At 38.5% G+C, this 14,615-nt stretch overlaps 1 protein-coding gene across 1 annotated transcript in view; it reads right to left on the reverse strand.

Moving 5' to 3' along the window:
- Window positions 1–14,615, reverse strand: part of CDH11 (cadherin 11) — an 84,104-nt gene that overhangs the window by 36,351 nt on the left and 33,138 nt on the right. Inside the window, exon 2 of the mRNA XM_054078694.1 lies at window positions 6,987–7,109. The gene's annotated coding sequence lies outside the window, so the exon portion shown is untranslated. The remainder of the gene's footprint in view (window positions 1–6,986; window positions 7,110–14,615) is intronic.

Genomic DNA, 14,615 nt, shown 5'->3' on the forward strand with positions numbered 1-14,615 from the left:
GGGGGAACAGTTTCAAGCTGAAAGAGGGGAGATTGAGATGAGATCTTAGGAAGAAATGTTTTCCTATGAGGGTGGGGAGGCCCTGGCCCAGGTTGCCCAGAGCAGTGGTGGCTGCCCCATCCCTGGAGGGGTTCAGGGCCAGGTTGGATGGGGCTGGAGCCCCTGATCCAGTGGGAGGAGTCCCTGCCCGTGGCAGGGGTGGAACTGGATGGGCTTTAAGGTCCTTTCCAAACCAAACCATTCCACAATTCTACGATTCTATTCTTTGCTGGGAAGTTTTCCCACTTAGACATTTAATTGATCTTCGTATTTGTTAAATGAAAGCACTTTATAAGCAAATCAAATCAGCACAGATCTACAAGGAGAAAAAAGTTCATTCTATCTGATGCAAGGTTTCTTGAATACACAACTATTGTATCGCTCTGTTTATCCTGCAAGCAGCAGAGTAGCAATAACCACTGGGTCACTGGCTTTACTGCGAAACAGCACAACACAGTCTTTGTTGAGCTTTCCTTGGAGTGAGTCACTGTGATTCACAGACTGTTCCCTGTGAGGGGCTGTTCTCTCTCGTGTTTTATGCAGGGCAGAGAAGAAGAGAAGACTGAAGTCGTACCTTTAGATATGTAAACAGTAAAGTTCGCAGTTATTGCCCGCTCTTGAAACGAACAGCTAATTAGTGGGTGCTAAATGTTAGTACAAACACATTCCCTTTAAAAATTAAAAGAAATATTCTTCTTTCCCGTCTGTCGCAACTCATACATGTTGCCCACACTGAAAATATGATAACAGCTCAGGAGGTCGAGTCTTTCGGTCAGTTGGTTATTTTTGCTTCTGTTGAGCCTCAGTTCACAAAATATAGCTTATAGCAAGAAACTAAGCCAAGAAAGCCAGGCAGCCTGTCCGAGTGACCAGAATATTGAGGTCTGTTTTTCTGGGATTTTTTTGAGGGGGAGGAGAAGAAAGACTGGGCAGCCAAGTACTTAAGTTCTCTTGTAGAAGTAGGTATAAACCTGTAAAAGTACAATGGGATCACAGTCCAGAACAATGACTTTTCAGTATTTCAGGCTGATATTTCTAAAAGAAGATTGTGTTCATGAAAAGAACCAAAGAATACCCTGGAGGGTCAGTCTGTATTTGATTCCAAACACTATATTGGCTCAGACTTCCCCCTTTCTGGCCTCTCCTGCTATCCCGTTGAATTCATTAACATGTTTTGGCTACTGGCCAAAAGAAATGGTTAATGCATCCCAGAGCCCATATTGTTTGAAATATCTTCCGAGACAGGAATTCATAGCATTGCTATAATAAAATTCAGATTTCAACATTAAGCATAAGTCTGCGTACTTGCCACATGTACCATAAAGAAAACCTGAACCATGAAACTGAGGAAATGAAGAAAATATGCAGTACCTCTAAGAGGAGGCCATTAGGACTTGGTTATACCTGTAAGAACAACCTGAAGCGAGAGATGAATCACGTATGACATTACACAGGCAGTGGCAACGGAGCATTGACTCAAATCCTTTGGCTTTGCCACACTGAAGTATAGCAATTTTAGACTGGTATAGATCAGTTACTACCTTAGATCAGAAAAGATGAGATTGAGCCCTGATTATGCCCCCACATTGCCCCTCCATGACTCTGCCCATCTCCAAGAATGTAAGCTTTTTCTTTGATGTGGCTGTTCAGCGTGTTCTGTTCTATTGTCTTTCTTATTATGTTTGTTAATATGCATCCAAAGTATAATGAAATACACGCTTTCCATTCCCAAAGAGTACATATTAATCTTCTGCAGGAATTATAAAGTATTGCTTTTATAGACAAGAAACTGTATAGCTTTTTCCTGCAAAGAAATAGAGGTATAGACTTTGCCTAAAACCTTGGAACAAACCTTCATTTATGAGACAGGGGAATCATTTTTATTCCACTACATGAATTCAGTGGGCTGCCACAGGCCAGTCATAATCTGTTATTGTTTCCCTGCAACCTTGTACTATTAATTTTTCTTTTTAATGAACTGTCCAGTCTAGTTTAGCTATGGGAACTATGATGGAGCTGCAATATAAATGGTTTATGTCATGCCTTTGTCAGAAGGCTTTCCCCTCCAGCACTAGAATGTAATTGAAAAGCCATTTTAAAATAAAGTAACTGAGTGGTTGCAAATGCAGGTTGTCAGGAATAAAGTGGGAAAATCCTTTGCATTACATTAGATTTTACCAATCACAACTTGTGTGACTTTATTAGTGTTTATACAGATCAGTAAAGCCACATAAATTGCATGTGTTTGCATGGTTATATTAGCAAGTATTGCCAAAAGATACTGAAGTCATTTCAAAGCTGTTTTTCTTCAGCTGTGACTAACAACGCAGCAATCAGATTCATTAAATACATCAAAAGAATTAAATACTCTGAATTTTGGTTTATTTTATAGCATACAGAATACACCCATGTTTGAGAGAGCAAACTAGCTTCTGGGTAGAATTCAAGACAATTTTCGTTGCATAGGAAACTTCGCATGGCAGTCATCTTTTTATATATATGTGCAAGACGTACATAAAGACAAATAATTTAGGGTTTTCTTATGTTTATTTTTTCTAGCCCTGGATGTGTGTGTTGGTTCTTGGAAGCACAATGGTGCACGTTTTAGTAAGTGCTATTTATTATTATTTTTATCATTATTAAACCCCAAAGAGAGCAGTTCTAGTTAAAGCTGACATCAATTTTCTGAATAAATTCCTGTCAAAACTATTTCTGAAAAACTTTGATTTAGTTTTTGGTTAACAGTTCTCACCTCTACAATGACTATGGAAATTCTGTCAGAAATTAATTTTACCAGAACATATATTTCACAACTAAACCCCAAATATATGATGTTGTTTTGACTCACAAGTGAATGTATTTCTGGCGATTTTTTTAGCCCATGTATCAATCTTTTAATGCCTTTTTCTCTTCTCATGGCCAGCCAGGGCAGTGCAGTCTCTCCTTTGCTTAGGCAAATCCCATCCCTTGACCCAGCCCAGCCCACACTGCAGCCCAAAGAGGGCTGGGAGTTCCTAGAAGGCTGCCAAAATGCAGAAGTTTGAGGATTCAGTTGTTTCAGCATTAGAGCTGAAACCAATCTTTTGTCACCGAGACCAGAATTTCAGTTCGGGTAGAAGTTAGTTGTTTTCAATCGCAAACTACATATTTCAAAAAAAGTCAAGATTCTTTCAAGGCAACAGCACTTCATGGAAATAATTTCCAATTAAAAAGCAGACAGGAAAATTGAAAATGTCAAGATTTTGAGGTGTTGAGACCATAAGAGACAGAATCACAGAATGTCCTGAGTTGGAAAGAACTCACAAGGATCATTGAGTCCAACTCCTGTCTCTGCATATGACAACCTGAACATTCATGCCACAGGGCAGTGTGAACTTATTTTCCCACTTGGCATCTTTTAGAAGTCTATACTTTATAGCAAAATAATCATTCTTCTTCGCTATTGTTTGATCAGGATCTATATCCTATAATGATTCTAACAGTATTTCCAAAGGTATTTTTAGCTTAAGCAAGTCTTGAAGAGCACCAACAATGCAGAAGAAACAAGTCCAGACTCCACCTCATTACACAGACTATGTGAAATAAGACTGACACAAGAAGCTTGCTCTTAACATTTCACTCTCAGGCCTTATTTTAGGAGAACCCAAGTATTTGATGTATAAGATTTTGGAGCATCATGCTATTAAAATCAAAGCTTTGGCCCTCTTATAAGAGTCTATTTCATTTAGACTACTAATATCCATCCAAACCCATCTGCAATAAGCTAATACTGGAAGTATTACTAGTTTATGAGTAGAGATTGAGAATTCAAAAATTCTGGGTTTAAAACCTATAGAAATGGCTACTTGTATAGACGCGAAATGAGACATATAATACAGGTTAAAGTAGGCAACTCAAGATGTAACACTTTCAGATTCATAGGCCTCATAAAATGTGCTAGCACTGTAATAAGAAAGAGCATTTCTAAGGAACCAAACCCTAATCTTTAAACGTGGCATTTGCACAGAAACAAAACTACACGGCAATTTCCTTCCATGATCTACTTTGTACACCAGTAATACCATATATTCCCCTTTATAGTCTAGGTTTACTATATGAAAATTAAAAATAAATAATAAAAAAGAATGTAACATATGAAAGAGGCAAAGTATACATTATACAACCTTGATTCATTTAGCCAGTAAGGACTCGACTGTTTCTCATCCTGTACGAGAGGGATTTTCAAATGCAGCAGTACCCTTTCTTGAGGGCCCATGGATCTTTCATTAATATATAATGCTTTTCAGAGTAATATAATTGAGAAGAAATTTACCTGTTGTGCCTACTCTCACTCCCTCTAGAACTTCTATACAGAAGATCAAAGCAGTACAGGAAGGAAATCCCTAGTCAGGATATTGCCACTTAATGAAGCTACCGGACATCTTCCTACATGACAGAGTAGCCAAGCCTATGTTACGGCTCCAAAAGAGCCCAGGAGTGCCTTTCTGCCTGCCCTGTTGTTTTTTGCTTCATTAGCAATAGTTAAACATGAATATTTACCTCCTCAACTGTTTGATTATCTGGATACTGGAATGGGAAATTTGCATTCCTGAACAGGCACAGAGGGGAAACCATTTAAGAATGAATGATCCTTCAAAAGAAGAGAAAGAAAGTAAGAAGCATATGGATGAACAGGTTTACATGATAATCAACAAAAACAGTGCTTCTTCCTCTCCTTTTGCAGGGAGGCAATTCACACTACAACCAAGAAGGAACACCCCACAGTCACTCAGCAGGAAGCTTTCTTTCAGAAATGATTTGCTTGAAGTCTGAAATGTAAAAAAGTCACTTATCTCACATACTAAGTACAAGTGATGGGCCTTGAAGTTTTCCTGGAAGGTTATTCCTCACAGTCCTTTAATTTGTAAAAATTATATTTACTTGGAAGTGTATCTCTGAAGTCAAGAAGAGGAAGAGTAGAAAGAGACCTGAACTAAACCCTGAAGTGAGGTGTGAGAAAGTGCCAGAAGAGGTGAACTGAAACAACAGTGACAGAACTCATAACTGTGCAGAGGGGATGCTCAGAGAAACTGAACACATAACTGATTTAAGATATTTTTGCTATGTCTTCCTGATATCCATATATGAATTTGACACCTACGCAGGGAGCCTGCAGTTAAACTAAACATTCTTTAACTTGTAGAATCATAGAATGGTTTAGGTTGGAAGGGACCTTAAAGAACAACCTATTTCAACCCACCTGCCATGGGTAAGGATGCTTCCCACTGGCTCAGGGGCTCCAGCCCCATCCAACCTGGCCTGGAACCCCTCCGGGGATGGGGCAGCCACCACTGCTCTGGGCACCCTGGGCCAGGGCCTCCCCACCCTCACAGCAAAACATTTCTTCCTAAGATCTCACCTCAATCTCCCCTCTTTCAGCTGAAAACTGTTACTCCTTGTGCTATCCCTGCACTCCCTGATCAAGAGCCCCTTCCCAGCTTTCCTGAAGCCCCCTTTAAGTATGGTAAGGCTGCTCTAAGGTCTCCCTGAAGCCTTCTCTTCTCCAGGCTGAACAACCCCAACTCTCTCAGCCTGTCGTCCCATGGGAGCTACTCCAGCCCCCGGATCATCTTCGTGGCCTCCTCTGGACTCGCTCTAAGCGATCCATGTCCTTCCTGTGCTGAGGACTCCAGAACTGAACACAGTGCTCCAAAAGCTGTATCTGAACATGAACTGAAGACTTTTCACAAAATTTGGCCCTTGTGTTTAGGGAATAACAGGATAAGAATCTCAAATACTGAGCTGCAGCGTTTCCTAAGAAGCAAAGGAGCTCACATTTTTCCCACCTAAATTAAGTCGAATGCTGTTGCTATAGCTGTCAAACTCACTCTGTTTCAGCCCAATACGAATTGCTGCAGTCTACCTTAACAAGTCAGTAGATACTATAACAACATATCCCATATAACTGCTCACAAGGATGTTTGAGTATACGGCCCATTTGGCTGCCAGAAATAAGATTATCATCATTCAAGGACATTTCCACAGAAATGAAGCATCTGTCAAGCAGGACTTGAGTGCATTGAATGTAAAAACTGTGAATGAGTCAGCTAGACAAAGAGCTTTAATATCATGGCTTTGTACTCTTTATCCTAGACAGTTCAGATGGGTTCATGCCTTTAATTCTGTAAAAATGATAGTGGTTATGTATTTATTATCTATTACATTTAATTTGTTTCTGTGTTACTTTTAAAAAAGCATGAATATCCCTCTAGATGGACAATTCTCACCTCTGTGGAATCACTTGTTTCAGTAATAGCACAACTGAAAGACACAGAGGATATGAAAAATTAAAGGCATCAGAGCAGCAGATACAACTATTTTAAGGTCTAGTTTTTTCCATAATGCTCTATTTCCACACCTTCCACATCTGCATTCTCTGAAACCTAAGAGTCACTCTTTTTCTAACCCAAGTCTGAATAGTTATATTAAGCTCAGTGGTATTGCACAAATTTTTGGAGAAATAACCCAAATATGGTAATAATCACTCACTCATGTAGGCCTAGAATAGCTAAATATGAATCTTTTTGACTGATAAAATCAAGCTGGAAGTCTAAATATCAGATAATTCCTTACAGTTCTTCAGTGCTACATTGCTGTGAGTTTTCAAGAGGTTCTCTGATGTTTTAAACAAGAAATGAAATAAGTGTGGTCCAAAAAATGCACCTTATCAAACTGCTTTATAAACATAGAAGGTTAGTCAGCATCCTACAGCATCAGCTCTCCTAAGAGAAAATTAAGACCGATGGATAAACCCTACGATGCATGAGAAAAATGGGCTGACAGCACACATCAAGCCAGGGATTAGTCACTGCAGAAATGCTTCATATATTGTACAAATATTGTACGTACTGTAGAAAAAAGAGACTAGCTATGCAGAGAAGATGCATAAATTTAGAAGTACTACTTACCTTCACCCACTGGAAACTCGTTGCCAATTGATGGAGCATATTCCACACATTTGAAATGCCACTTAATGAGGCTACGATGACAACACAGGAGTAAGTTTTCTGCTGCCACTTATCCAGCTCTGGCTGCAAAGAATGAAAGAAGTCCATTTGAAATCCAATACAACTTTGGTACCATAGAAAAAAGGAAGTAAAATCTAGCTTATAAACTATCACAGTAGCCTGAAGAGAGTTTGTAGACTAGCAATTAAATAGCACTTATAATTCCAAGGCTAAAATTAATAAATAGCTTTTACCTTAACAGCCTTACTATGGCCAGAATGTTCCCATAACTAAAACGCTGGAGGCCATATCAAAATTTCTTCACATCTTTTTTGTTATCTCCTGAAAAAACAGAATTCTATGGAAAAATCTGTTCTGGGAACATTATCCAATACAAGACATACTGTAGGGAAAAACGTAACAGCTGCAGATGCCATTAGCCAGCAAGATGGGCTTTGAACATTTCTAAGTGCTCTAAAGGCATATTAGAAAATTAGTATCTTTACAATCATGATGGAGGAGGGAGTATATTATTTCAGTAAGTAAAACTACCTCTACAGCATGGAAAAGATATCTAGGATAAGACATTTGAAGGAAGAACATGAGCAAGAGGTGCCTCTGCCTATAAGAAGTTGGTTCAATGGTTAAAATTCTTTCATAAAAAGGATAGTGAGTTGAGAGAGTCTGTACAAAGGGTGCAGAAACAAAATGAAACCAGCTGAATAATTCCTCATGAGGTGAGGTAAGTCTTTTCTTGAATTTAAATTAGGAAGTTAACAATGCTCACAGTTTCACAGAGCAGTCCCTCATCATCCTCTGTTTCTGACAACATTTTCCCACACAAGTACAAAATATAGTTAATGGGACTGAACGCAGAAGAAATACTCAGTGTGATCTATTGCTATGTAGTGATGCAGACACTGTATTTCTGATTGTCATTTGATACCCTGACAGACTCTTAGGTGGGTACTAAATGCAGCCTAGGACTGGGATTCATCCTAACCAAGGAAATCAGGCTAAAACCCAGCGCCTTCAAATGTATCAGTTCAGAATTTCTAGGAGGAATTATTGCAAAATAGGCACTGAAATTTGGGTTGATACATCCAAATCAGTAATTTTCTGCAGTATTTAGCTGTTCAAGCTGTTTCATTGACATCAATCCTGTATTTTATACACACCCTTCACTCCCGTTAAAGCAATCAAGTTTTACTTGCAAAAATCAGCTCACAGCACAGGCCAAAAATGTTGAGGAGAAATGAATAGGCATTGGCTGACTATTACATATTCAATATTGCAATATTACACAAACATATTTTACACTCCATCAAAGGAAGATAAATTCACGTAGCTTGCATTGCCAGTTATGTCTGCAGATATGTTGACTCACTGTTTTAAATATTTGTGATAAATGTTGAATAAAACCCACATTCCTAGACTGTGCATTTTGCTAAGGTATATATGAAATAAGGTACGTTGTGTGTGATAACTGAGTCACTAATAAACAAAAGCGCTGGGTTTATAAAAACACTCTATGCCTGCAACATATTTATGCAATTTGCTATGAAATACACACGGCGTTTTAAAATACTTCTATTTTGCAAACAAATAAACTTTTTTTTTTTCATAGCGGACCTGATTCTTATGAATGAATAAAAAGAAAGACTAAAATTCAGTAGACTTTCTAATTTTGATAATTTGTTCAATACCTTTACAGGTGACATATTTGCAGGTGACTATGCAGCTCACAACTCCTTTTTGCCCAAGACATTTGAAGGTGCTTAGATAAGTATTTCTCAAAATATGCTCTTACGTATACCTATGGGCCTATTTTTTCAAGATCTGCTTTTGCTTTTAAGAGCAACAAATAGTTCATAATGGATAACTACCAGTCCTCAACCTGACCTGCTACACTATTAAGCTTTTTTCTGTCCATACACCTGACCAGCAGACAGAGGAGTGCCCATGCACATAATAATTTAACTGTCAAGTAAAAGCTCCATTTTCCAGGTACGCTGCATTTAAACAGACACCAGAGGTTACAAATCAATACTTTTTACAGCACTAATCATTATTTGAAGCATGTAAATCTCCGTATTAACATCAAACACAGAAATTCCTCCAGATATCAGCTTTCCTGAAGAACATGATTTAAGACCACTGAATGATTTCCATCACTACTACAGCACAAGACAGAGTTTAGGTGATTGATACATAAATATCAGAACTTACTTGTACCACTTATTATGTTTTTATTTTGTTATTTTCTGCTGCAGTTGAATATGGCTCTGCTAGTAAGGTTCTGCTAACTCTGTAACCCTTACAAAGGGGAAAAAAGCCAAAAGGAAAACAAATGTTGTATTTACAAAAGGCTATTCCGAAGTCCACTTATAACTACAAGAAAACTCCAAAACCCATCCATTAAATAGATCCAATGCTCCAAATAGATCTGACAAAGTGGCACTTTAAATCAAATCTCCTAACAAGATTTTTTCTTTTGGTAAAATAAGCCATGGCTTCAGAGTCAGTTTATACAAAGTGACAGCTCGAACAATTTTGCAATGTTGGTAGTTAGAGGAGAAAAAAAACCCACCCAACCCCATTGTCACTATGGTAATTATTTCACAATGCTTGATGTTAAATGGGCAGTCCTGTGGCCTAAGAAGCAGCTGAATCCTGCATTGTCCTTGCATGATAAAAAGATTTGAAAGTCTGAAAAGCAGAGGAACGGAATCTCACAGCTTCTTAGACTTTGCTCTGAAAGGGCCATTGTAACATCATCATAAATCCTGGGCTCCCCAGGCACTTGACAACTAAAGCACTGGACAATAGAATTCTTGTGTTGAACAAAACACTCCTTGTCTGCCAAAGGGCTTATCTGCTTCATTTACAAATGTCTTTCATTGTACCAAAATAATTCCCTATTAGAAAAACGATTAGGAACAGAACTAAATAAATATTCACAGCTTTGTGGTCTGTTTGGCAAAATGAATAAACTAAAACAATCAAGGAGCATGCAAAATATGAGATTTAAATCAAGGAAACCCCAAACAAGCCCAAATCTCAATTTATTTTCCTCTCTTCCTTTTCCCTTGTTGCAGGGAATTACACCGACTACACATTTGTCTCTATAAAAACAGACCGAGGTAGATTATACTCACTAAGAGAGATGGGAAACATAAAAATGTGCCAAGACATCAGATTGGAGCAAAAGTGCATCCAATGTGCTTTTAAAGTTAAATATTTCCAAAAGATCAATTACAGAAATAAACTTGGGAACATATCAGAGAGTTTAATGAAATGGAGACAAAATACCCACAATCATAAAAGGATTTAAGCTGTGGATTTATAACTACGTAGGTTTAAGCCCTTGTTACTGAGAGATACAAAGGCATTAGGGATCACTCTCTGAAATGAAATGATCACCAGATTATTGCAGCTTTTTCTGAGCCCAATAAAAATTCTGGCAGCTATTGCAGAAATGAGTGAAAGAGACTAAAACATTCCAAATACATATATATATTTGCAACTTTAAAGAGAATTTCTAACAAAATCAGAATTCCATTGCATCACTTCTACACATAAACAGTCACTTGATTCCAATTTACTGGAAAAGTGCTTTCAGAAAGACAATTTACAGCACACGGAATTATTAAGGAAAACCCCTGCCAATTAAAGTATTGCTCAAGTAAACAGTATTGACCATATTCAGAGTGCCAGAATAAGCTGTATGGTTGAATTAAAACCTGAAGAAGTTGAAGCTTTTTGACTGAATTATGGAACATAAAATACTTATTCAAATCCAACACAGAAACAGTGTTTCTACATAGCCCAGGCAAATGAGCTGAGTGGCTGAACAGCCTTTTTTCCTGTGTCTAATAATTACAAGCCTACAAAACCTACAGGTACTTCTAAACAGATGTTCAAGTGGGAAAAAATAAATATTCAGAAAATACACAATAAACATTACTGTTTAAATAATAAAAGAAAAATATTCTAACAACATTTAAAATAACACAGGTTTAAGCTCACAGTCACAAGAAAGAGTCCAAGATTTAGCAATTTGTGAGCTTGAATTTGCAGCCTAACTCTTCAATCTGCCACTTAACATTGGAGCCATTTCTAGAAGTGAACAAAGGTACACTATGAAATATTTCACCTATGAAAAATCATAGAATCAGTATAAAAAACAGAGGAAAGAGGCTTGAATTCAGATCTCCCACAACAGCTGAGTACCGCTGCTCGGCTGCTCTCAGCTTCTCAGTGAATAATTAACTGTTCTGGAGATATAGAAATAAGTTCTAATTTAACACAGTTTAAAATCAAGTCCTCATGAGCCACTTTTTGATGTTTGCTGTTCTATGCTAAGCATCACCCAAGCTCCCCTCCCTCCAGAAGCTGTTTCTATAAATATAATTTGCATAAAGTCATTCTGATGATTTAGGCAATTCACAATTCAGGAATATGTCTTCAACAAAATCTTTCCTGCCAGCTCTCATAGTTTTATTCTAGATCCTACTACATGACACGCAACAGCACTGTATTTTTGATTAGTCAGCACCCTCTGTTTAGGCATAAAAAAAGTGGATCGGCACTGAAGTTTAAGACACTCATCCCTAACCCAGCACTTAGCCCAGCTCAAGAATATATCTGGCTGCCTTGACTAGGAGGGCAGCATCCTTGACTACATATAAATTGCTTCTGCAAGCAATTATCTTAGCATCTAAATAAGCTTATGTTTGAATCACCTTCCATAAGAATCTATCTTTTCCCACTTACTACCAGCAGCTAAGCCAAGCAAAGTGAATCCCCATGTGCAGTAACAAATACAGCATCCTGGAATAATTTAGGTGGGAAGGGACCTCTTCAGGTCATCAGGTCCAGCTCCACCACTGAAAGCAGCACCAATTTCCAAGTTACTTTACGTTCTTAAGGTTGTAGAAATTAGCAGCATAACCAAGGCCTCTGTGTGTGGACATGAAAGCTTTAAGGGTTTACCTTCTTATGTTGAAAGACATCACATGAAAAGCAATAGAACAAAATAAAGGGTAATTAGAATTGCATCAGAAAGAATAAAAAGGCAATCTTGCACAATCTGCTTTACTGATACATAGGAACACAATTAAAAGGTCTATTAGCAGGTCACGGCCAAAGACTTTGATGACTGACCACCTTTCAGGGTCTGGGGGGAATTTCCACTACTCTGTGTGTGCTCCTGAGCACACACAGCAGACCTAAGGGGTGCCCTGTGTGGAGCGGCAGTGGTGGAGGAGCACACGTTTCCTCTTAGTTTCCACCATCTCAGCACTTTTACGCTTTAGATTGCTTTTATCACCTCCTGATTCTGAGGAAGGAAAGTGTTAATACGTGTATTGCACAGCACAGAGCTTAGTCCTGGAAGAGCTAAGATTTCAACCTATGATTTCCATAAGAAGCCTGTCATAAAATGAGGCTTGAAAATAGATCTTGAACCAAAGAGTTGTAACCATCCCACACCTTCCCCCAGAAGGAAAGAAGGGTCTTGTCACCCAGGGGATTCCTTGTGGAAGGCAGAACATGCGAGAAAGGCAGGACATGCATGAACAGGATAAAACCCAAGAGCTGCAGAGAAGGTTTCACACAAATGAGGTTTCTCATGAACTATTCTGATTTTATATTATACTCTCTACTAAAATATCTTCCCTTGGTGTTCCTGCCCTTTCACCATGCTGGTGAGTGCTGACTAACAGCAGGTTGCAATGCCACAAGCAGGGAATCAGTGAGGCTGACTGCTTCCAAATACCACACATTGAAAAGTAGTCGACCATCCTGAATACTAAGCTGTTAGGCGTGAAGGCCATGAATGATGGCAGAAACCTAAAACAAGCTAAAAAGCAAAATAACTGTGCTCTCACGAGACACAAACTCCCATCTTAACACTTTTCAGAATACTAACAGGCTGTAGACTAAAGCCCAAATCTCATCGGTCCAAGGCCAAATTAAATAGCGGTAAGAGTAAAGGTCCATGTCGGCTCACAAGGAACAAATTAGCTCCCCTCAAAAAAGCTCTTTGCAGATCACATGAGTGCCCTGGCTTTGCACTCATCCAGTACAATATGACTCTATCAGTTTTTTCTTGCTTTTGGGTCAAAACTGCCTGAAGGTAGACGATAGGCCCTTGAGGATAAAGTCGGTATTAATTAACTTCAAGCTGCTCCAGTCCCATCCTATCCAGGTACTAAGAATACAAGTGGATTGGGAGGCCTGAAGGCAGGTATGTTCTGTCATTTTAAATATGATAAATCAAGCCCTCCATTTCAACGTTTCCAACTTCTCTGAGTTTCTTCTAGAAACTAAATTTGGAAGAAGAGAGTCTACAGCAAGTAGACACACACTTTTTATACATGCATGTCTATACAGATATATATGCCCAGAAATAAATCTTTACTAAAATATTTCATACAACTTTTTCATGCATAAACAATTTTTTCCGTGTACTCCACTGTATATAATTTGAATTCTCTGCATTTGGAAAAAGACTTCATTTCTGCTCTAAACCTTGATTTTGTCTATTTGCCATCTAACAGATCAACTTAAATGTATATTCTTGAACCACCACCATCACTAAAATGCTCATATATATTCCCTCTTGGATAATCGAATACTACAAAGCATACAAAATCAGTTACTACTATTGCTCTAAAGCCTTTTAAGTCATACTGGAACTCAGTTTCCACCAGCAGCAGATGCCAGAGAGTCCTAAAGTGGGATCTTGAAATATTTTTATGGCAAGATTTTCCTGCTGATTTCTTTGTTTCCTTCCATTGCCATTTTCATCTTCATATTTTGAAGTGCTTTTCTTCCACTAAACACAAATGGCCAGACCCTTCCTCTGAAGCACTGTCTCCACTAGCATTTGGCGCTCTATTTATCTTATCTTTCTCTGCTGCCAGTTTCAGTAGGCTATTCTCGATTTCTTTCCTCTGGCTTTCTGCTGCTCTCTTTTATCAATCTCTTCTAGTGACCTGAAAAGAAAACCTAAAAATTGAGAGGCACTGAAGTATATGCTGAATGCCCCCACTAGTCAAGCTGTAGGGGACACTCAGCACAGAAAAAATTCAACTAACCTTTCAAAAAATCTTTATATAAATGTTCTACAAAATCATCCCGCTGGTTCCAGGTCCACTAGAGACACCCAAGAAAGAATAATTCTGGGACAACAGAAATACCATAAAGGAGAATAGCTTAGAATTTGTCCAAGAGACTCAAGAGAGAGAGAGAGAGTTCTTTGGTCTTAGGGACATTTTTTTTTTCCTATCTTCTTCCTTTCAATACTAATAAAGAGGAGTTTTTCAAAGTCTCCACAGAGATCTGATGTTTCTGAATTTCTCTGTGCTGCATTCAACTCACTGAATATCTCTGTCATCCCAGGAAGACACATGATTCATTCTGGGAAGCCTATTGCAAGCCCAGCAATGACTCTTCAAACATTTGTAGAGCTTTTTCTTTAAAAGTTTAATTCAGTCTTATTTCTGGGCTGAATACACCTCTTTACCTATTCTCCTTACCCTCCTCCCCGGCTCCCACAGGTCCTAGCTTGTCTAGATCTAGGAA

The sequence above is a fragment of the Cuculus canorus genome, chromosome 13, assembly GCF_017976375.1.
Source record: "Cuculus canorus isolate bCucCan1 chromosome 13, bCucCan1.pri, whole genome shotgun sequence".
Taxonomy (NCBI): domain Eukaryota; kingdom Metazoa; phylum Chordata; class Aves; order Cuculiformes; family Cuculidae; genus Cuculus; species Cuculus canorus.